Source organism: Acinonyx jubatus, chromosome X, assembly GCF_027475565.1.
Source record: "Acinonyx jubatus isolate Ajub_Pintada_27869175 chromosome X, VMU_Ajub_asm_v1.0, whole genome shotgun sequence".
Classification (NCBI taxonomy): domain Eukaryota; kingdom Metazoa; phylum Chordata; class Mammalia; order Carnivora; family Felidae; genus Acinonyx; species Acinonyx jubatus.
In genome coordinates, this window is record NC_069389.1 from 7485038 (window position 1) to 7510025 (window position 24988).

Consider the following 24988-nt stretch of genomic DNA (forward strand, 5'->3'; position numbering starts at 1 on the left):
TTAAGGAATCCAGCCAAGGTCACAGAGCTAGCAAGCGGCACGCAAGGGTCCTCGCCCAAGGGTCTCTGAGACTGTGCTTCCAAATCTATTGCCTGGAGTGATTCTCTTATCCAAATAGTAGTTTTATCACTGTCAAAATAATGCCAAACACCATTGTACACTAGACCTCGTGTTTTCAATTTTTTAAAAAAGATTGATGCCTTTGGGGTGCCTGGGTGGCTCAGTCGTTCAAGCGTCCGACTTCGCCTCAGGTCATGATCTCACAGTCCGTGGGTTTGAGCCCCGCATCGGGCTCTGTGCTGACGGCTCAGCCTGGGCCTGGAGCCTGGAGCCTGCTTCCGACTCTGTGTCTCCCTCTCTCTCTGTCCCTCCCCCACTCATGCTCTCTCTCTCTCTCTCTCTCTCTCTCTCTCTCTCTCTCTCTCAAATATAAACAAAAAGAAACATTTTTTTTTTTTTAAAGGAGGGAGGGGCACCTGAGTGGCTCAGTCGGTCGAGCATCCGACTCTTGATTTGGGCTCAGGTCATGATCTCAAGATCAAGCCTGCTTGGGATTCTCTCTCCCTCTCTCTCTGCCCCTCCCCTGCTTGCTCTTGCTCTCTCTCTCTCTCTCTCTCTCTCTCAAGATAAATAAATAAACTTAAAAAAAAAAAAGGAGGAGGTTAGCTCTGTGCACTGTTATGGAAAGATCTCCAGGATAAAGCAGTAGATAAAAGCGTGCAAACAGTGCATGTTAAAGGCCACTGCTTATGTAAGATGAGGGAACTCTATTCACATCTGCCTACGACAACCAGAACATTTCCTCGGAGTCTGCCACCAATACCTAGAAATAGATATCACCATCAGGGATAAACAGCATTCCTTCACAACTTTGGGCTGCTGAGGAGGGACGATGTTTATATACCAATTAGGGATTTCAGAAATCCTCTAAAGAAGTTTCTCTCCAAGATGCTAGTACTTAAATCAGCATAAGGATAAGACAGAAACTACAATGCTCCGAGCTGACAGTTTCAAACGGCGTTTGAAGCCCAACCCCCCCCGCCCCCCCCCCCCCCCCCCCCCCCCCCCCCCCCGGGATCACAGTTAGGACTTGCGCCTGGGCCAATTACTTTCATACTGTTTCTTTAAATGATCCGCAGCTAATCAGCAGTTTACCTGGTTACATACAATTCGGCTGGTTTGGTAGTGCTTCAAGGGGACGCTCGCTTCTTGGGTCTTCTGCATTCAGACAGGATTTGCAGAAGAGCTAACAACAAAGGGACTTAATTGGAAAACGAGCAAACGGTCGCGTTTTGAAGAGGAACCAGGAATCCATATTCTTGGGGGCTTTTGCCTGATTACATTTGTTAATAAGGAATGCCAAAAACATGTGCACCAAAAACCATCCAAGGTCTTTTGGTAGTAAATTATACTTGTAAATGTGATGTAAGTTGATCACTGCAAGAACTCACACACTCTTTGAAGATCTGAGTTCATAAAGGTACGAAGGAATTAAATGGTTCATTCCCCTAGTGATATAAAGTATTAAATGGCAAGAAAAAAAATGTGTTTGAAATCAACGGAGGAAATAATTCATTTTGAAAATTATCCCATAAAAATGTTAAATAGGAAAAACATGTTGGGCCAGTTTCTACCAGATAAGTAAAGCAGAAATACGCAATGGGCAAACTTACGGATGATGGGCTGAGAAATGTCCCATCAAGCTCTTTGTTTTCTGTAATTTTTTTGTTACTCAACTATGGCAGTCTTAGGCACGGTAATCTATTCCATCCCCAAACGACAAAGAAAGGAAGACTAATTCTGATCAGCAGAAAACTGGCTGGCCTTTGGAGCCTTGGAGAGGGCAATGGCTCCCGATCAAGGAGAAGTGAATGTCTTTGAAGACTGCATCTTAGATTGTTTTGTTAATACATAAAATCCTCCCTCTTTATCATGCAGAAGACTCATTTCAAAAGGAAAATGCAAGTCAATGAGGATTAGTTTGGCTTCTTGGAGGTCAGAACTAAATATACAAAACTAATAAAACGACGACGCTGAAATAAACAAGAATGTGCAATTGCTCATCTGTGGGAATGATGTAACTAATAGTGACATAATTTCCAAGCAGAAAAGCAAAACTAGGTCAAAGCGTGTTGGCCTAACATAATAAGCATTTTTGCTCCCAGAATTTTACCATGTAGGCTGTGTCTGCAGGCATTAATGTCTTCTGTTATCAATGTTCGGGGCTGTCACGAACAATTCATGTCTTCTCACTCTTTGTTAGTTAAACCAAAACAATGTTAAAAAATATTCCGAAAGTGTCTCATGTTCTTCTCCACTCAGAAATTTCTCTCGCTCAGTTATTAGGACTTTTTTTCCTTCTTTCACACAGAGCCATACCACATCAGCAGCATCGATATCTCTTTAGAAATCCTCTTTAAACACTGACCAGTGAAAAAAGCCTCAACTGAGTCACTCGGCGAGTAGCCAATTTTTCTGTTCTGCTCTCCCATATGCTGACTAAAAGAACTCATACATTCTTCTTTCTCTTTCTATTTCTTTCTATTTCTCCATTTCATTTTCCTGCACTATTTCCACAAAGCACCTTGATTCACCTGGGAGAAAAAAAGGAAGGACTCGGTCACTCCTAAAACTTTCTCCCGTGTAAACATAATCCTCCTAAGGTTTTACTCTCTGACAGGTTCACGCTTATTGAAAATCGGAGCAAAAAGTATGTAGACAAAAGTAGTACAAAATCCAAAGAGAAGGCTACGTGGAGTTTGGATTTTTTGGAGTTTTGGATTTGGAGTTTTCAGATAGTATCTGCTCCCAAAGGGACTGCCGTCTCTCCTGACTCTTGACTCCCTAGAAACCATCAACCCGTTCGAAATGCCTTGGCATTTGTTAGCACATTAAATTAGAACTGGCCTGTGACCCCAAATATCCAAATGATGTCTTACTAGAAGGCATGCAGTACAGTCAAAAGAGCACAAGATGGGGAGTCTAGAAGACTCAGGTTCCAGAAGTAAACTTGCTCCTACCTTTGCCCCCTGATGGAGGGTAAAGCATTCCTCTGAGTGAAAATTTCAAGCCACAGACTCTCAACTTTTCACCAGTACTCTTTGTCTGAATTCCTAACCTAATGCATCGCCTAAATAAGTCGGTTTCTGATATTTGCCGACGCCTTCCATTTATACGTTTATCTGGTCGTTCACCCAGTTATTGGCAACCCAATCGGGCATTCAACAAATTCCACTTGTCCACAAACAGCTCCTTTCCTCTTAATTGTGTGGGGAAGACCACCGCAAAACGCACACGACCGAAGCCACCCTCCGCAAGCTGACATATGACACATAACACGGTCTACTGCGTGGACCCGTTGAAAACGTATTAGTCCTGTTGTCTCCAGAAACCGGTAAACGTCTCAGAAATTTCTATTTCATCATTTTAACCATAACTCTCAGACAGTCTGTCACACCCAGAAGCAGTGAAAATGCTTGGTCCAGCATATGTCTTGAATTTCATGGAGAAAATGTGGCCACCACATGCAGAAAAGAGAGTAGAAGACTTCAGTCTTCTCTCAGAAACGTTCGCTCAGACACTGAGTGACCTTGGGCAGGCCACTCACCTGGCAAAATAAACCAACCGCATGGCGGCCAAAGGCCTAAAACACCAGGTTGGGCTCAATGAGAGCAAGCGGCAGATTCTATCTTGTTTTTGGGCTTTGAGCTACTGGAGGACGCATTCCATTTCTTAACCACTTGTGTAGCCCCATCATGGAAATGTAAGCTAAGCTACCTGCCATGTTCCAGGCTGTGTCCTCACCCAGAAGGCAACTGAATGGGATCCATGGTTAAGCAGCTGCAACACAGTTTCATTTTTCTCTAATGTCCATCTATTCGGCCCTTACTGTTCCCCCACCGAATGCCCTTTTTTCCCTCTCGGAAACGCTCCCCCGAAAATGCTCTCTCCTGCTAAAATTAAAATTCATCCAGCTTCCACCTACAAAATATTTAATGATTCTTCTTGTGTGCCAGGCACCGTGCCCCCTGTGGTTCCCTGGCTGCCATTCCCAAAGACCTCAGTGAGTCTTGAAGTTCGGGCAGGATGCTAGGAAGAGAACAAATGAAGAGGTCTGACCCACAGGCAGTCACATCAGCAAGTCCCATCTGCCAAAGGCGTGACCTCGCCCCCAGATGTTGTCCCTGAAAGGGCAATCGTGAGTTTTGCAGCTCCAGGCTCCACGGCCTGCTTTTTCTCCAAGGAAAGGGTCGCCCTGAGGTTTGAAGGGCTAAGAGTCATGAGCTCTTAGCTCATCCATATTACTTCTCCCCCAACACCCGGTCGGGACCATTGTCTAGAGGAAATAGGAGTGTGGTTTGGAGGTGGGGCGGGACAGGGGGGAAGCTGGGCAATTATGGAAACTCAACTCACTGTATATTAGAATAGGGAGTCCCAGAAGGACCAAGAAGGTGTCAGAAGGATGGAGAAAGAAAAGCGCGACTGGCGCAAACCTTTCCTGTTTCAAACCTTGCCAAGACTGGCCCGTTACCAAAAGTATGGCAAATCTTTCTCCCTCTGTGCTCCATCCTGTGTAACATGGAGGCATGCCCTCAAAACTCAGAACTGAATCTGACATTAATCAGATTTTTAAGTTTGCTTATTTATTTTGAGAGAGAGAAAGAGAGAGAGACAGAGAGAGAGAGAGAGACAGAGAGAGACAGAGAGAGACAGAGATACTGCGTATGAGGGGCAGAGAAAGAGAATCCCAAGCAGGCTCCACACTCAGTGTGGAGCCCGATGCGGGGCTCGAACCCACAAACCATGAAATCATGACCTGAGCAGATACCAAGAGTAGACGCTTAACCGACTGAGCCACCCAGGCACCCCTTAGATTGGTTATTTTGTAAGATAGTGATGTTTAGGGGTGCCTGGGTGGCTCAGTCGGTTGAGCGTCTGACTTCTTCTTCGTGAGTTGGAGCCCCACACCACACAGCGCCCGATTTAGATCCTCTGTCTCCCCCTTCCCTGCCCCTCCCCTGCGCACATTCTCTTGCGCTCTCTCTCTCTCTCTCTCAAAAATAAATAAACATTAAAAACAAGATAGTGATGTTTAGAAATGGAATCATTTCTCACTGGAAAATGTTCTGGGTTTCAAACAACAGACCCTTAGAGCATAAAGTCTTCCAAACTGGGGAGTACCTAGGAGTTATTTTTCTCTATTGATAAGATTTGATTAAATTCCTATTTAAGAATTATGATAGGGGCACCCGGGTGGCTCCATCAGTTAAGCGTCCAAGTTCGGCTCAGGTCATGATCTCACGGTTTGTGGGTTCAAGCCCTGCGTCAGGCTCTGTGCTGACAGCTCAGAGCCTGGAGCCTGCTTTGGATTCTGTGTCTCCCTCTCTCTCTGCCCCTCCCCCACCTGCTCTCTTTCTCTCTCTCTCTCAAAAATAATAAATAAACATTTTAAAAATTAAAAAAAGAATTATGATACATTGATTTTAGCTAGGAATTCATAAACTTCTACAAATGGATATGTGGTTAAAAGTTAACTAAACTTCACAATTACAAATCATTTGTCAAGTCTCCCAAGTTCAAGAAGGGTTTGGCTACCATCAATTTATCAAGTGGATTCTTATCCATACAAATATAGTTGTTAACAAGCAGGTAACTTACATTGTGCTACGGGAACGATAAAGTATATATCAGATCAAAGATTATTTGAGGACAGGGATCATATTAAAATCATGCCCGTAGCCCCAAAGTGGCCTGGCATATAAAAATCATTTAAACTAGCATAAATGGGGGCGCCTGGGTGGCTCAGTCAGTTGAGTGTCCTTTTTCGGCTCAGTTCATGATCTCGCTGTTCTGGAGTTTGAGCCCCCATCAGGCTCTGTGCTGACAGCTCAGAACCTGGAGCCTGCTTCGGATTCTGTGTCCCCCTCTCTCTCTGCCCCCTCCCCTGCTGGCACTCCGTGTCTCTGCCTCTCAAAAGTAAATAAATATTAAAAAAAAAACTATAAAGTCACGCAAATGAATGAACTACTGAATATAGTAATTCTGTAAGTACTCAGTAAGTGTCCTTGAATGATGTAAGAAATGAAGGAGAGACTTTGTCGTATGCTCATCATAAACAGTTAACCATATATAAAACTTAAGGGGAGCCTGGGGGGCTCAGTCAGTTAAGAGTCCGACTTCAGCTCAGGTCATGTTTTTCCAGTGCCTCAGTCTTCTGCCCTCTTTAATTAACACTTTCTGTAGGCCATTAACCATCCAAATCTGTGCCAATGGGACATTTTCCTCCGGGGGGGGGGGGAGCCTTGTGGATCTAGAAGCAGCCCCAATATTTTGTCCTTCCATTTAAAAACATTTCCAGAACATGCCAGATTATAAAACCAGGCAAACAACCTTCTAGAACAAAACCCCTGAGATGAGTTTCCTGCGCAATAAAAGGAGTTGATAATGAGCCCGAAAGCAGTGATGTCGACAGAACTGTCCCATATCTAAATGGAGATTAGATTCCCGTTTGACCTGGCTTTGTAGCCCTCTCTTTAATCACAGCGTATCTGATATTCTCTTCCTTGAATGAACTCGTTTTCATCGTGGCTTTGGTCACAAGACTAAAGAATCGCTAACTAATTGTTCCAAGTAAGCAGGGCAACTCTCCCCGACTCCAACCCCGACTCCCAGCGGTGCCCACCGCCTGGCCTGCCATCGTAAGACACTTCAAGCCTGACCTCTGCAGGTGGAGAACGGAAGTGCACAGGGCCCAATCGACTGTGGTCTTTCTTTTTTAAAAGCCCACCGAGCTCTGAAAACACAAACGTTCACACTAGGTACGACAGGGATACTGAGAGAATATGTTGGCCTCCCCTTTCATTTTAGAAGTTGCTTTTTTGAAAGTAGCAACCATTTGACTGAAAAGCATTTGAATTCCATCTGCAAATTAACTTTGTCCCGGCTAACCATTAATTCTTTCTGCCCATCGAGAAAAACCCAAATGCCTTAGATGAACTGAGATCCTGGAATCATGCGGGTTAAAAAATGTCCCGATCGGCCCCACCTTTCTCTAATCAAACAAATTGCTCTTTGTCCAGTGACCAAATCCCCCCTTTCCACCACCATGCAGCCCAGGTTGCCATAGCTACCTTGGATGTCTATTTACCACACAAGGGATCAAAGCCAGGAGACATCCACACACGCACTTAGCCTTAAAACTTGCTGGAATGTCTGCGGATAACATGTGCCCACAAATTAAAGGATTTGCCCACAGCCTATGCGGTCCACAGCCGAGCAAACTACGAACGCACTTCATCATGAATGGCGAGGAAAAGCCACCGAGAAATATTTCAAAACGACCCTATTTTAAATTCTGGCTAGTTACAGTATCTTTCTAGCTCAGTGTTGGGACAAATGAGAACAGAAATGCCTTTTACAGTTTTAGAGGCTTGACTTTCAAATGAAGGAAGCCATCAAACATAGTTGGATGCTGTAGGGGAGTCCTGTTTTAAGACCTATCGCTTCTAATTCCAAGCCTGGCACACACAGGTAGCCTGCCTTTCGGAGCGGGTAGGATTCCTCCCCAGAATTCTGCCTAATTTGCTGTGTCTCATTCTACGTCACTGTTCTCTGCCTTCATTCACCTCACCATTTGTTCAATGAGGATCAAACTGCCACCTCGTTCTCTCCTGGGGATGTGACAGAGAATAAATAGACCGCGTTGGTAAAGGACTTTCTAATCCTCAAAGGAAAGATGAATACAAAGACATTCATTATGAAACCAGATGTCCTTGGGCATTTTAATTCCAATCTGAAGAATGCAAAACAGGCCGAGTCACAGCTTCCTTGTAATAGCACCAGGCTGGCCTTGCAAGAATTAGCAGCTGCTTAAAGCATTGGCTCACTACCTAGTTTTTCCCCTTCACACTCGTGTTAGTCTATCACAAATAGAGCGCGCACCTTCTTCTCTTCGCGTGTTTTGGGAAGTCGTCGGGATATTAACAACACAAAATACGTCTGGTAGGCAATTTCATCTGGAGCAGCTGATTTTTTTTTTTTTTTCCTAGCTCGAGAAAGAATTATTTGTCCTTCTCACGTGCGGGGACAATGAGTGGTGCGCTCTTTGGGGAGGGTATCGGCTGTTGCAGGAATGCCAGAGGGAAACCTGTTGTTTTTGGCCGGCCTTCTACAACAGGTGGCCAGGCCTTTCCTTTTGCCTGGGAACACGGCAAATTCCTTCTCAAGGAAGTTTGAGGAGAGTGTCCCATTTAGGACCAGAGTGCAGAGGAAGATTGGCACACACTTTAAAATTACTTCCTGATAAAGGCAAATCAGGTTCACACTTCTCGTCTGTCCTAATTCGGCGTGACCTTAGGAACCCTCAAATAATATTATCCTTCTATGCGGTTTTTTTTTTTTCTGCCACCCTGGCAGAAAGTTAACCCCCCCCCCCCCCGAATCTCATCGCAGGGCAAGCAGCTTTCTAATTCTGCTGGCCCTGTCTGGCTACCCACTATGGCTCGTACGTGGCAGGGGTCTCCTGGCTGCCGCACCATCGTTCAGCACTGTGCAGCCCTAGGGGCGGATCACTCCTCAGCGAAGAGATTGGATTTCATTGCAGAGCTGATGACACAGGGACCTGTTTGATAGTGAACGCTGCAAATCCGGCTGAGGCTGCCGGGCTGGGATGGCAAATTGGCCGGTGGGTGCGATTCACCCTGCCTGGTCGCGGCGGTTTGGCCCGAGAGAAACTCAGATCAAGTCAGGATTAATCCACACCAAGAACTCCACCACTCATCCCCTCCACATTGTTGTTCTAGCTGCCGTGGAACAATGTGTTCGATTCTTGAAAGGCTGGACTGCCCCGATTCTTTGGGTGAGCAATGACCCTCCCTCTCTCTCCCCCTTCCTCCCACCCCCGCGGCATCCCACCCTCTTTTCGAGTACCGAACAGGCCAAAACATCGTTAGGCACACAGTCGCGAGATTCAAAAGTCGTTCGCTCACTAAATAACGAAGGAGCCATCACATGTGTACCCTTAGAACTTCAACGCCGGACTGAATTCCAGTTCGCGCGAATGCCACGGCGAGCCAGGCATGGGGAAGATCATGCCAAGCCGGAGAGCCTGCCTTTGGCATCGGGCACAGGGAGTGCCACCGTTCCACAGGGATCCTGTGGGAACAGGGATTCTGAAAACTGAGCTCAGACACCACCAAGGAGAGGACAGGTGGCCGTGCCCGGGATCAAATGACTTCTTTGTTCCAGCTGAGGACCTTTGTCAAAAATGTTTTGCGTTCCTCTTTCTCCTTTTAAATCCTTCCCATTTGGGCTTCTCGCTCCTTCCCCCCATCCCATCCGACGGCTCGACATAAAAAGAATGGGCTCAGTTGTGGGTTTGCAGAACTAAAAGAAACCGAGCCTCGGCCCCACGATCTCCATCCAGCAAGGCAAGGGCAGTTCACTGAAAACACACGGCACTTGCTGATCTAAACGTGCTTCCCTGCATTCACAGAAACTTGCCAAGCACGCTGGCTTAGGGGGCGAGCGGCAGAGGGTCTCTGCGCTCGACCAGTGGGGGCTCTGCACCTCCTCCCGAGGCTGCAGGAAACGGACGGAAAGTTCTAAACCCCTCGCCCAGGCCCCCAAAGGGAAAGTTTTGCTTCCTATGCAAATCACTTCCCCCAAAGCTGTCGGAGTGGAGGGTGCTGAACTCATCTAGAAAAAGATGTGAAGAGCTTTTCTGGCGGTAACACAGATGCTAACTCTTCCTACCCAGATTTATTGAGAGCTGGCAAAAGCAATTTACACTCCTCTGGTCAATTTTCTGCCGTTGCCAGCCTACCGGCATGTTTTTCCAATCTTGTCTTCCCTTCCTAGAAGCAGTGATCTTGATATTTCTATATTGACATAAGAGTCTTCCACAACTTGGAGTAAGTTGTAAACTGCACCTTTCCTTGGCTTCGTACACCCACTTTTTCCTTTTCCTTTCTTAATGGCAAAGCCATAAACCTCTGCCTGGTCTGATAAGGAATGTTATCACTCTGCCCCGAAGCCACGGAAGAGGCTGTCGGTTTAGAATTCCTTTCAGAGACTCATTTAAGTAATCCCAAGCCTTTCTCAGCTCACCGCGTCAGGGTTGTCTTCTTACGGCCAGAAGCAACACAGTTTCACAACTGCTGGAACAGAAAAATAAATCTGCATTTTTCTGGAAGGGCCGGCCGTCTGGGCTCATTTTGGGCTGGTTCCGCCTTCTCAGCCACAAACACAGTGAAGTGCTCAGAATGGGAAGCCAAAATGAGATAAGACGCCCCGTGTAATTCTTTTTCAGGATATTCAGTTATCTTTATTCTAACCCAAAGCACAGGATAGAAGCTTCAAAAAAAGCTCGAGAAAGACCCCGCACGACACTGCCTGGCGACTGCAAACTGGAATTGATTTACATATTCGACAAACCGCTTTTCAGCCCTTTACAATGACTGGCTGACATCACCGATCACCATTAGAGGCAAAGCGGGGCGGGGGGGGGGGTGGAAAGCCGGGGAGGGGGGGGGCTCAGGAAATCGGCTCCTTCGGTTCCCTCAGGAAAACGCAGCCCCGACTTTCCGCCAATGGATGGACGTGGACAGCATGTGCTAATCCAGAAGGCTCGCGGGAGTACCATCGCGGGGGGCCCAGGCTGCGCCCTCCCGCCCCACCGGCCCGTAGAGCCCCCGGAGCTTACCTGCCTCATGTTTAGAATTCCATGACCCATCCGGCAGGGAGCGAGCTGCCTCGAAGCCCACGCCGCGGTCTTCGGAGGGGAAACACCAAACCCAACAGAAGCCCGCAAGACAAAAGCAACTCAGGGAGACCCACAGGCAGCAAAGAGCACGTTTTCTTCCTTTTTCTTTGATCTGTTGCTACACGCACTCTGCCCAAGACAATGTCAAGTTTCTCAAGCTTTCCTTCCCCAGCCTATGAAAAGTCGGGCTCAGGGCAGCAAGGACCGCCTGGCTCTTATTTCAAATCGGGGCTCCGAGCCGTCGTAGGCGGCTGGCTTGGGCCCCGGAGGAGCCCCGCCAATCAGGAGGAAGGGGTGGGTCCTGGGAGCCCGAAAGGCCGCCTCCGCGAGGATTAGAGCGCTTTCGGGATTTAAATGGCTGGAAGCCGCTGGAAACGGTGCGAAAGCTCCCAACGTGAAGCCTGAGTGCGGTTCTTATCTCGCTGCCCCGGGTCCGCTCGAAGCGTAACTGACTAGCTTCGACCCTAAGGCCCGGAAAGTGACCCAACCGTGTTTGGAAAAGGGCATCTGGCACCGAAGCCCTACTTGGGCGGAGACGCTGGGGAGGAAACCAAATGGTTTGTGCGGAACACCTTCACTGACGGGAACACTCGGGGGAGGACGGTGCCACCCACCTCATTTCCATATAGACGAACTGGAGATCCAGCCCAAAACACCCAAACCGAAAGGGGAAGGTGCACGCAAATGTGTTGAAAAGCGGCAAGGGAACAAGAATCGTTATCTGTTGGGAGCCCGAGGCATAACTGCCCAGAATACTGTTACTCGAAAAATAAACGCTGATGTGTCCTTAAGAAGAAAATGACTAAAGGAAGCCTATCTCCCTTTCGCTAGGGTTCGCCTTCCCCACAGGGTTGAATGTGGTGAGCTTATGAACAGGGCCTAGCTGGCCATCAGCTCAGTAGGATGGGAGGAAAGCTGGCTGGCTTCTGGTAAACTTAAACCCGGACTGAAAAAGAATTCCCGAAGTTCGCTTTCTAAACTTCACATAAACAGGAACTTTATTCAACTCTCAGCCAGCATGATTTCAAGGCAAATCGACCTTTGGATTTCAAAAAAGTGCCCGTCGAGCAAAGACTACTTTCTGTGGCACCAGTGGCATCTTCCCCCCTCCCCCCCAAAGAGTGGCCAAAATGATTCTTTTGTGAGAATAATTCCGTAAGTATTTTTAAATTTTTGTATAACAGGTTAGCAGGTAACCAACGGGCAGTTTCAAAACTGTCATCTGCGTACCCAGTTCTTTGAAAACTCAGCAGCCCAGTATCTGCTGGCCAGGAGGTCCATAACCCTACCCCAGCCCCCCACCTTGGTAGGCCAAGGGCCCGCCTGGTGACACAGGCTGGCTTTAGTCCACTTGTCCTTACTTCGGAGCCCTTCAGTTACGACCCAGCCCAACCTCAGCGCTACTCACTTGGGGTCAGATCATTCTCCGTGGTGGGTGCCGTGCTGGCCGTTATGGGATGTTGAACAGCGCCGGGGTCTAGGTCCCCTAGACGCCAGTAGCATTCTCACGACAATCAATAATAATCATGCGGGGGGGAGGGGGACGTAAAATCATGCCAGATTGAGAACCATTGATGTACCAGCTCTGAGATATTGGTTCTCAAGCCAGAGCGCGCAAGGAAACTTCTGGGGAGATTGCTAAAAATGCAAATCCCAAAGGCCCTGCTCCTGTTCTAAGGGAATCTGATCAATTGCTTTGAGGAGGAGCCTGAGAATAGCATTTCTGACGCACAAAGGACTCCGATTTGCTTTGAGATGTACTGTACCTATCCCTGCCCTAGGTGTGCCCTCAGCCCCAGGACATAGGGAGCGACCCCGAGCTGCTGCCATTAAATATCACTCGAGTTAAATCCCAAGGCACACCTAATTTATCACCTTCAACAAAAGCTTCTCACAACTGCATGTGCCTTCTGCGGTCATCATCTCAAAGGTACATATGAGCTGGAATTTCCTCTCACCATCACCGTGCCCTTTCAAAGTTTCATCCATCTTTCTTCTCCTTTACCCACTCCCCTACCATCGTACACGGTCAGATGTCACCACTCTCTGTTGCTTCCCCAGAATGCCCCAAGACGAAGTCATCCCTTCCCTCCTCTATGCTCATAAAGCAGTTTATAGACACCCAGTGGTGTGCTGGCAAATGTTTGACAACCAGCACTCCAAAATTAAAAAAAAAAAAAAAAAAAAAAAGGCAAGATTTGTAGTCGCGTTTGCCAATTTCCGCAGTGTAAGAACTCGCTCCTTTCCCACCACCAGGACTGAACAGAATTAGAAAGGGTGGCGCCGAATCGGCGCTGTGGTCATACACTCTCGTCTCTCTCGTATTAAACTATGCCGCGCCGGAGGGGAGGAATGGCGTTCTATTCGTCTTTGTAACCCCAGCCACTTGCAATGTACCCGTTGTGCAGTAGGTGGGCAACCGACATGCATGGGGAGAAAACGCAATGCAATGTGCAGCTCAGACCGGAGTGCATGATGAGAGACCAGCCTTCTAAAACAGAACCTCGGATTCCCGGGTGTATTTGTGAGACACTATATTTTTTATGTTTTTATATGAAGACATCCCACACGTTTGCATCCACATCTTTACACAGTTCTATCAGCTGTAGATTGCAAAGATCTCCAGGAGGAATATAGACAGTAACCCCTGGGAAGTACAGGAAAGGTAAGAGGTACGGTAATTGATGACGGTTATTTCCACCATCGTCTCCTTATGCACTAAGACAGGAATGCTAACGGTGGTGTCATTAGCAAACACCACTTGCGAGTGCCTCCTGTCAGCCAAGCATCTTGCCAGCTTCTTCACCGACGTGTGCCATTTAATGTCCGCCAAAATACCACAAAGTAGACATCACCGTCGTCAGGCTAAGAATGAGCAGACAAGATCACGGAGGCACAGTAAATAGCCCAAGATCGTATTGTTATAAATCGCTGTACCAGGAATCAAGTGTTTGGGATTAGAATTTTTCTGCGTTTTGTTGTAAAACATGCTGTCTCCGGAAGTGTTCAGAAGCTGCCTAAAGAAAGTGGACGGCGTGAAAAACGAAGTCTCCTTCATTTATAAATACGCCAATATAATTTTTAAAAACTTCCAATGAAATAAATGGCCCCTTGGGGGTCGTCCATCGAGCGACCATTAGATCCGCTCATTGGAAACGGTGTAGGCAAGTCAAGCGAAACAAGGAAAGAAACTTGCTTCACCAAAGGAGAGGATGTCCCCTTCCCCAGTGTGTGATTAACAGCGTTTGCCAATGACAGCTGAAGGGATGTTGTAGTCTTAATGGAGCCTAGATGACAGTCCTGCGTGGTTATGTGCGGGTCTGGTGATAAACAGACCTGCACAGCAAATGGAACAGGTGCCTGGACAGGTGGCCCTGGGCAGGCCCTCCTGGCCATGGATGGATATTAGCATGGCACCTGACAAGTGTGCCGCCTCTTTCTGGATTCTATTAGGGTCAAAGCATATGGGATTAGCACTTGTGTGCATAAATAATGGCTGACCGTCAGTAACGTCGTATGGTTTATTGAAATATGTGTCGGGACACAACATTAAAAGTCAGTGAAAACCAAGCTGAAATGGCCTAATCGGCCACTTGGAAAGCGTGCTTGGTGCAAGTGAAGTCTTTGGGGTCTATGGAAAGAGTGTACTTATTCTCCTGCAGAGGATCCAGGAAGCCAGTCGCTTTATACTTGTGGCGGCAGAGGAAATTTTGAGGAATACTGTATTCGAGGTAATTCGTGAAGTTGCTTTAAGTTGACAACAACACAGGTCCCTGCTTAGAAAAAAAAGGAAGGGGCGCCCCGGTGGCCCAGTCGGTTGAGCGTCCGACTTCGGCTCAGGTCATGATCTAGCAGTTTGTGGGTTCGAGCCCCGCGTCGGGCTCTGTGCTGACAGCTCAGGGCCTGGAGCCCGCTTTGGGTGCTGTGTCTCCCTCTCTCTCTACCCCTTGCCCACTCACACCCTGTCTCTCTCTGTCTCTGTCTCTTTCAAAAATAAACATTAAAAAACAAAAAATTTAGAAAAAAAGGAAAATCCCACCTATCATTCTTACAGCACGTCACCAAAAAGCAAGTTTCTACTCGCTGAGTGCGGGCGCTCATGAAGTGCCTTTCTTTCAGTTGCTTGATGGAAGCACTGAGGGATACCAGAAGCACGGGGGGTAATTTGGAGTTCGTTTTTGGTGTTAATGTGGCCAGTAAACTGGCTGATGGACTTCGAGCAGACGAACGGACATCTTTAAGTCCAGATTTTTCAGGGGGCAGTTGGGCATATTATGGGCTGAATGTTTGTGTCCTCCCACAATGCTTATGTTGAAATCCTAACGCCTAATGGACCAAGACAGATAAAATCATAAATGGGAAAGGTTTTTTGGTAACTATTGCTTGTATGAATGTTTTGGATGACAGACACTGGGAAGAAGGAAAGAAATCTGTGAATACAAAAACGGAAGGAATAGACACCCTGTGAGAAACGGTTTCGGAGAACGGAGCCTAAGGACAGACCTGCAGACAGGACAGAGCTGACTAACTGGTCAGGGTTTTTAATACACTGAACTTGCTATTTCCTCACTTGAAAACTAAGGACGTGAAACAAATCATGCTATTTAAAATTTTAATCATAACTTACTACGTAATAATTCTCTGCGTTTAGGGGTGCCTAGGTTAAGTATCCGACTCTTGAGTTAGGCTCAGGTCATGATCTCACGGTTCATGAGTTCGATCCCCATGTTGGGCTCTGTGCTGACAGTGTGGAGCCTGCTTGGGATTCTCTCTCTCCCTCTCTCTCTCTGCCCCTCCCCCATGCGCATGCATGTGCACTCTCTCTCTCTCTCTCTCTTTCAAAATAAATACATAAACATTTAAAAAATAATAATAGTTCTCTGCTTTTAGAGGTGAAACATTCTGACATTTCCTAGTTTTTGTTGATGAACTAAATATGGCTGATCCCTCATTATTTTCCTCTTAGTAATCTGGTAAAGCTTAATGCATGAACTTGGCAATGGTTTTTATATACTCCTCCCGCTGTCAAATATTCTCTACACTCCCAATTAAACCTTCTGCTTCATGTCAACACAATAATATCCTACTTCCCCAAAAGTAATTCTTCAGCTTCCGAGTCATCTGCTTTTTTGCTTCAGTTTTGTGCCTAGATTTGCAAGGAGAAAGTTATTACAGTGATTTATTTATTTATTTTTTTTACTTGCCTTATTAACCCCTTTCCTAGGTTCTGAGGTCGGTAAGGCCTGCGTCAGTCAGGGTTCTCCAGAGAAATAGAACCAGTAGGATATATAACATACATCTTGGGATTTATTTCAAGGACTTGGCCTGTGTGACTATGAGCACTGATAAGTTTGACATCCATAGGGCAGGCTGGCAGGAGCTCATCCTACAGTTTTGAGGCCAACTTTCTTCTTCCTCAGGGAAACCTCAGGTTTGCTCTTAAGGCCTTTGACTGATCGGACGAGGGCCCCCCACATTCTCAAAGATCGTCTCCTTTACTTAGAGTCGACTGATTGTGGCTGTCAACCACATCTGCAAATGCCTTCAAAGCAACCCCGAGATCAGAGTTTGATTGAATAACTGCTGACTACAGCCTGGCCAATGGACTGTTGTATATCCCTGATAACAACAAGCACACAGTATATGGTCAATTAGTTAAGAAATGTTTACTGAATCGCTGCAACTAACGATAATTGCAAAACCTCCATCAGTAGAAGGCTCTCTTCTTTATAAATAACGAAATTTTGCTAATAGACTTATCGTGTGCTTCTCAACCACAACACTGGAAGGGAGGAGCTCTAAAATGTTGAAATGAAATGATTTCCAACTGATCATTCTATCCCAAGTCAGACTATTCATCAAATGTCAGGACCGAATGCCACTACTTTCGTAGGAAGACGCAAACATGTTGCATCCCTTCTACTCTTTCTTTGGAATCTACCCAAAGATGTGTTTTAGCAAAAGGAGGGAATTAAACCAAGGAAGATATGGCAACGGGTCTCAGAAGCAGAGAAACCAACTTGAAGAGAAGTGAAGACGATAGTTGGCGCAGTCTTAGAAAGCCCCTGTCTGAGCTATAGCAGGATGATGGAGAACTCCCGGACAGAGGTCTCCGGGGGGCTGGGGGGATGACACTGATGGATCACATTTGAGGATGAACAGGTGCACGTAGATATAAGCAAAAGGTGACACTATCATTAATTCCAGGAAGAGCGAAAGAATGCCCATAGAAGGAAGCACAGTCCTAAAACACTCCTGAAATCGGGAGTGATCTCTGATACAGAGACCGAGGCAGAGGCTACTGGCAGCCAGTCCAATACCCAGCTTCCCCTTGTTTCTTTCCAACAGAGCTTCAATGTATTTGGTGGCAGAAATGTGCCGGACCGAAGAACATTTCCCCGTCTCCCTTGCAGGTGTGGCTGGTGATGTACAATATGGCCAATGGAATATATGGCCAATGGAATTTTCATAGAAGCTGCTGTGGAAGGCTTCTGGGAAAGCTCTTAAAAGAGATGCACAGTTTGCCCTTCGCGGTTCCCAATTTCCCTACCGGGAGTATGGATGCGATATCTGAGGGGCTGGGGCCATTCTGGAACCATGAGAGGGACGGAACAAGTGGTAAAGCTGGAAAATAGCAAAGGCAGAAGGGTCCTGGATTCCTGAGGACATCTTAGAGTCTCTGAATGAGCCCTGAACTCCATGTTCTGTGAGAAAAATAAATTGCTGGGGTGCCTGAGTGGCTCAGTCAGTTAAGCATCTGACTCTTGATTTCGGCTCGGGTCATGATCTTATGGTTTGTGGGATCGAGCCCCGCATCAGGCTCTGTGCTGACTGCACCTGGGCAGAGCCTGCCTGGGATTCTCTCTCTCTCTCTCCCTCTCTCTCTGCTCCCTGCTCTCTCTCTCTCTCAAAATACACAAGCAATTTAAGAAAAAAAAATATGGGGCGCCCGGGGGGCTCAGTCAGTTGAACGTCCGACTTGGGCTCAGGTCATGATCTCGAGGTTCGTGAGTTGAGTCCCACATCGGCCTCTCTGCTGTCAGTCCGGGGCCCGTTTCAGATCCTCTGCCCCCCTCTCTCTCTCTGCCCCTCCCCCACTCATGCTCGCTCTCTCTCTCTCTCTCTCTCTCTCAAAAATAAATAAGCATTAAAAAATAAAGAAAAAGAGAAAGAAATTGCTAATTCTTTCTGATCCTATGCGGGATGTTAAAGATACGGTCTAAAATTCATAAACCAAGAAACAGCAATAAAAGCATGTTACAGGAAATATGAAAGTACATATCAGAGGAAATCTTTATGAGTTGAAAGCGATTGCTCCCAGAATGGAGTGGTGGTTTTCATTACAAGTCGTTCATATATTTGTACTTTGAACATGGATTACTTTGATACAAATTAAAAATAATTAAAAATAAACAAGAAGATACTCCGCGGTGATTAAATCAATTTCTCGGCCCTTGAACTCACTTCCTGTATCAGCAGTATGTTATGATTATCTGGCCCGTAGTTAACCAAAGAGTCAGGGTAGAGCATTCGAGAAGTTATGTGCCTGATGGCGCATTTTGAACCTCAGGGGCAATGTCACCATGTCACGCACATACGATCTGATTGGCATTTCCTCTTTCCCCCACCACAGATTTAATTTGCTCAGAGTTTATGACTGATTGGCCATGTAGAGTGGGAAATAAGCATATTAAGACAGCCCTGATCCAAACTGCTTTAGACTAACATTCTTTCAGAATCAAGGCAACCCTGATGCCTTAATAATTGATCAGACTAATTTAAAAAAAACAACAACAATTTTTCTTTTTATTCCTAACTGGCATCATCCTTGATTTAAATTCATTTTTAAAAATTGGGTTTAAGTATGGCAGGAAATAACTGGTTACTGTTCTTTATATTATTACCACGTTACTTCTTATTCTTTTCTCTCTCTCATTTTTCTTGCATAAGAAACGGGTTAGTCTCTCAAACCCTTAATATTTTAATACTCAAAGCTGGTTTTTAAATTAGCCTTAGAGATGAAAAACAACATTCACTTATGTGATTCAGATCTCAGTTTTTATATGTTAGGAACAAACAAATCAGGCTGGTTCTTTGATAATCACATGGACAGAAGGTGAATAGAAATTTTAATCAAAAGAAGCTTTGAACAGGATTTGCGCTCCTTGGTTGTAAAAAGACAATGCTTTATCCTTTAGATTGACACTTCTCAAACGCACAGAAAGACTGCAGGCATGGCTGTATTTTTTTCCCCCTGATTGGCAGAAACCCTCTCCCACTCCACACATAATATCTATACTTGGGTTTAAGATGGAGGAAAAGATAAAAGCTACTTCAGAATCATGGTTTACATGTCTTTTTCCTCTGCTAGACACAGATGAGGGTGTTTTTCTGCTCTCTTTTCATAGCCAAGAAAATAATAGTTGCTCTCGTTTCCTTATAACTAGATGGCTCATCATGGGTTTCTCCTCTGCTGGGAACCACTTATGAAAATTCACACATACTGAGATCGGCTTTCCTATACTATTCCCCTGATGCAATATGCAAGATAAACATATTGAGTCGCGGCAGGGAAAAAAAGGCAAACGTTGAGTATCAGTGCCTTAGCTTTCTCCGTATTTACTGAAGAGCTCATTTAAATGTCTGGGAAACTGCATTCAAATGAAGCTTCGTTTTCGTTCTCCTTCGATTTAGTAATTTACAAAAGGAAAGGCTTATACTGTTTGTCTATTTTATAAATGTGCTATCTATTTTGTGTTTAAAAAAATTTTTAATGTTTATTTATTTTTGAGAGAGAGACAGACCGTGAGCAGGGGAGGGGCAGAGAGAGAGGGAGGCACAGAATCCGAAGCAGGCTCTAGGCTCTGAGCTGTCAGCACAGAGCCCGACGTGGGGCTCGAACCCATGAACTGTGAGATCATGACCTGAGCCGAAGTCGGACGCTCAACCGACTGAGTCCCCCAGGTGCCCATGGTGCTATTTAAAATAATTTCAGTGTGAGTGATTTAAATAACATCATACAGTGACCAAGATAACCGTACCCTTATTTGTAGCTTTATCTGTGTTCTATCCGAAAGCCCTACCGATAGTTCTCCTAAACTCCCAGCTGTGTGGGGGAAAAGATAATTTCATTATGGTCATCTCTAGAAACCAACCAACTGGCTCTACTTATCTTCAACTGGGCAAACTAATCTAACCCAATTAAAGGGATCTAAAACCAGCTGCTCTAGGAGGTCTAACTTAGTTAAACCTTAAATTAAAAAGTGGACACCCGCACTAAAGGGATGTGCTATCGAATACAATAGAGACCAGCAGGAGGGACTTGTGCTGAGTGGAAAGAGAGGAAATGAAAGGAGTCCCGGATCTGTCATGGCGAGACGGGTTATGCGTTCGGCCTTCTTGAAAATGGAGCACGTTTCTGATGTGTACATGACTCCCATCTCTCTGACTCCACAAGTCACGCTCTTTCCAGAACGTGGTGCTGCCACCCCGGTCCCAGATGCGGCTCTCCCATGGAAAGAGGCATCAAAGCCCAGCACGCCAGCGCATGCCTCACCGCAACACTCCCTCATTCCCTGTGCCTCCTTCAGGGGTGTTTGGGATTCACCGCGTGGATTGCGATTCGGTTCTGAAATCACCAACCTCAATACGCCTCCCAAAGTATCTCACGCTGCACCTTCGAGATAAGTTTACTTATCTTGTAAACACCTTCGGGAACGTACTTTGAGTGTATCTTTGAAAACGCACTGGAGCACTTTTATGATTTCTATTTACCTTTAACGGTTTTCCAACCTGGGGATGGGTTCATTTGATCACCTGAAGGTAGGGGGAAAAAACCCACACACGTGCCTGCCGATGGGGTGTTCCTCATGGAAAATGATGGTACTGTTGTGCTACGCAGGGCAGGGTATGAAATTTTAGGGCCATTTCTCTAGGACTGTAAATGAGGTTTTTCCTTCTTCATTCAGAATTTCTCAAAGGCTTTCCCATTGGAATATGTCTCTGTGATTCATTTCCACAGTTAGGAACACGGCCCGTAGAGGATCTTGCCTTGTTCAAAACTAATTAGTGCATCAGTGATTTAGCCATTGATCTCATTAGCCACATACAGATATCTGTAGATCCCTACGAATTGATTTTCGTCACTCCCAGGGCATCCAAAGACCTCGAGCGTAAAGACAAGGACTTCCTACAAGAAAAAAAGGCTGAGGACTCTCACGCCTTAACGTCGTGCTAACAAAGAAGCAATGGCGTACCTTCTTTATGCCTGTACGGTCAGTCATTCGTTCAGCAAGTATTTGTGGAGTGCTTACTACCTGCCACGCATCGTTTTAGGTGCTGGAGAGGCAGGCGGACAGGTCCAAACAGGCTGAGGGCTGCCCTCATCGGCACACCTTCTAGTGGAGGGAGATAGACGAACACATCAACAAATAAAGCGTGTCTGAGGGCGACAGAGGTTCTGGTAAGGGGGTAGGGAGCCAGTGGTGGTTGAAGCCTAGTGAGTGAGGGTGACGGTGGTAGGAGCTGGGTCTCAGGAACACGAGCGCGTTGTGTGTGTGTGTGTGTGTGTGTGTGTGTGCGCGTGTGCGTTGGGGGGGGCGGCGGTTGCAGGTCCCGTAGTGGCTAGTAGATCCCCGGAAGAGTTCTGGGTTTCCTTCAGAGCAAGATGGGGGGAGACTCTGAGGCTTGGACACCGAGGAGTGACAACAGCCAGTCGACACTTTAGAGCTCAGTGTGACCGCCGGGCCCTATTGGGCAGAAAGAAGGTCGCTGAGGAAGCTGTTTTGGTCAACCACGTCCCCCGGGTCAGAGATGGTGATGGACGGGGGCTGGGCGCGGAGGAGGAGACGGCGAGGCTCGGGTGGACGTTGGATATGTTGGGACCGTAGAGAAGACGGGATGGCTGGTGGGGCGGATGTGTTAAGGAGTGGACACTAGGCTGACTTCCCAGTTCTCTTCTGGGACAGCTGAGAAAACGGAGTCACCATTGACCGACCTGCACACCACTGCGGGGGGCCGGGGGGGGGGGGGAGCCGTTTGGAGGAGGGGCCCTCTCCCTGTGACACTCCCCTGTGGGAGGGGCCGTGCGGCGGCACTGTAAAACCGTCCCGATGAAAAGAAGGTCCAGGGATGTGTGAAGCAAGCCACGGTTTCTACCACACGTGGCAAAAAACATTGCCTGTAAATACGTGATTTGTTATTCCCAACCAGTGCAGTATGGCAATGTGGCGAGGAGCACCGATCCCAGAAAGAGCCTCAGTCCAAGTATCAACTTTGTCCTTTAATGACTGTGTGAATACGGCCCATCTGCTTATTCTCCCTCAACATTACTGTGATTTGAATAAAGCGATTTGTTTGTTTGTTTGTTTTATTTTTTTCTTAATGTTTTTATTTATTTTTGAGACAGAGAGAGACAGAGCATGAGCAGGGAAGGGGCAGAGAGAGAGGGAGACACAGAATCAGAAGCAGGCTCCAGGCTCTGAGCCATCAGCACAGAGCCCGATGCAGGGCTCGAACTCACAGACTGTGAGATCATGACCTGAGCCGAAGTCGGACGCTCAACCGACTGAGCCACCCAGGCGCCCCTAAAGCGATTTGTTTAAACATAATATTATTTAACATTTACCGAGGGCCTACTGAATGCCAGCCACTTGTGAGCACGTTAAATTCTCCTTTACCCCTATGAGAATAGGTCCTAATACCATTCCCATTTCCCAGGAGTGAAAACTGAGGCACAGGGAGGCAAAGTGACTTGCTGAGATCATAAAGCTAGGAGGCCGCAGATCCTCGTGTACACATTCAGGCCGACTGGCCCCTGAAAACCTGCTCTTAACCACAAAACTATGAGAGTGCAGTGCAGCGTAAAGGCTCAAAAACTGTAGCTCGTATTATGATGAGGTAACTACCAAAACAATAGAAATGCCCGACGGTCACTCGTAAAACCCTACTCATAATCATCGCCTGACTCAGTTTCCACCTGTGCCTCACTTTCTCCCGCTCTATGTGGGGTACACAGCCTGTGCATGGCGCAAACTCTGCTGAGAAAATCACAACAGAGCATCCATCGTTAGAAAATTCCCTTTAGAAAAATGCCCAGGGGGTGCCTGGCGGGCTCAGTCAGAAGAGCCTGCGACTTTTGATCTCAGGGTTGTGAGTGTGCACCCCAAGTTGGGAGTGGAGCCTACTTAAAATAAGAAACATAAAACAAAACAGAATCGCCCAGGGCATGGGAGTCCTGAAGAGTCAGAAAACTCATCGGAAGTGTGCAAATGTGGGCTTCTCGCTGTCGTTAGTGACATTTAAGACTAAAAGTTACTTACATGATTTCCAGATACGGAACAGGAAACAATTGCTCAGACGCGCTGGCCAGTAGGGGTGGGGGGGTGGGGCGGCGGTGATACCCGGTTGCTGTCACTTTGCCCCCCATCTGAATCCCAGAAGTCTCACCTCTGCCCCAACGTGCTTGCAGGTGGGACTGTCCTGAGCCTCTGCGCCCTCCTTCTTCCAATTAGTCACGTCCTCTGGCCTAATGAGTTTCTGAGACTAGTTTTCATTTTATTTAGGGCAAGTTTCCAGATGTGTTTTAAAATTAATCAGTGCTGGGTGCCTGGGTGGCTCAGTCGGTTGAGCGACCGACTTCGGCTCAGGTCACGATCTCTCGGTTCGTGAGTTCGAGCCCGGCGTGGGGCTCTGTGCTACCTGCTCGGAGCCTGGAGCCTGCTTCGGATGCTGTGTCTCCCTCTCTCTCTGCCCCTCCCATGCTCCCGCTCTGTCTCTCTCTGTCTCTCAGTAATAAATGCACATTAAAAAAATCAATCAGTGCTAGTAATGAAAGAAAACATGACCCCTGAAGCTTCTAGCAAATACACTCCAGCACGGAAAATACTTTGGTCACACTCACGTATCTAAAAAAAATTTAAGCGGACTATGCCACACCTATTTCTTGCTGTGTATCTCGGCAAGTCGGTGTCCTTATTCGCACACTGAAAGCATCAGTTGACTTGGCTGCCCTTTGAAACCAACTGGAAGAGATTGAAAAGATATTGCTGACTGGGTACCCCCCCCCCCACCCCAGACTCTGATTTAATTGCTCTGGGCTGGGTCGGGGTGGGGAGATTGTTTTTCAAGCTCCCCCCCGGGGGAATTAGAATGAGCAGTCCAAGGTTGAGAACCACAGGTTGGTCTAGATCAGTGGCTGTCAAAGTTTAGCCTGCGTCAGAATCCCCTGGAGGGCTTGTTAAAACACAATTACCGGCCCGCCCTGGAGTCTCTGATTGGGCAGGTCTGGAGTGGGGCCTGGAAATTTGCATTTCTGACAAGTTCCCAGGTGGCGGGTTTGGAAACCTCTTCTCTATATCAGGGGTCCGCAAACTCCGGCCCTCAGGCCAACTGTTAGCGTGTGGTCAGCGGAGAACGGTTTTCAGCACTTTCCAATGGTTGAAAAAAAAAAAAAAATCGAAAGCATTCTGTTTCAGGTCATGGGAAAAGTATATGAATTTCCAATCCCAGGGTCCATAAATAAAGTTTTATTGGAAGGCAGCCACACCCACTCATTAAACCAAGCTGGGGCCTGTGTGGCTTCGTGCTCGACTCTGAAGCCTGGCCTGACTGACAATGGCTGACACAGGAGCTTGGTGTGTTTACCTCGTGAAGCAGATCCGAATAGGTATGCCACCCCAAAATATGCCACTTTGGCGTCGGGATTATTTTGAGCTAAAGGCAACTGAGAACCGGGGCGCCTGACCGGCTCAGTCAGTGGAACATCCAGCTCTTGATCTCGGGGTTGTGAGTTCGAGCCCCATGCTGGGTGTAGAGATTACTTCAAAATAAAATCTTAACAAATAAAGGCAACTGAGAACCACGGGGGAGAAGAGTGATTTTTTTTTGGTTTATTTATTTATTTTGGGGGGGAGGAGGCAGAGAGAGAGGGGGGGAGAAAGAATCCCAAGCAGGGGGAGAGAGAGAATCCCAAGCAGGCTCCGCACCGTCAGTGCAGAGCCCGATGCGGGGCTCAAACTCACGAACCGTGAGATCATGACCTGAGCCCAGATCAAGAGTCCGGTGCACGACTGACTGAGCCACCCAGGCGCCCTGAGAAGAGTGATTCTTATCATCGAAGACGGGGTGTGAGCACCAAGATGTTTGCATAAACAGACCATTCTAATATAGCCCTTATCTTCCATTAGTTTCTTCACGTATCTTCTCGTCATTTCCCCACATTTTATC

General features: G+C 46.9%; 1 protein-coding gene across 6 annotated transcripts in view; it reads right to left on the reverse strand.

The window, feature by feature from the left end:
- Positions 1 to 24988, reverse strand: part of MID1 (midline 1) — a 579948-nt gene that overhangs the window by 138370 nt on the left and 416590 nt on the right. Inside the window, exon 1 of one of the 6 annotated variants that reach the window (XM_053202058.1) lies at positions 10703 to 11330. The exons of 4 other annotated variants lie outside the window; for them this stretch is intronic. The gene's annotated coding sequence lies outside the window, so the exon portion shown is untranslated. Of the gene's footprint in view, positions 1 to 10702; positions 11331 to 24988 lie in introns of those variants that run through there. One more of the 6 variants, XM_027054472.2, reaches the window with a different exon arrangement.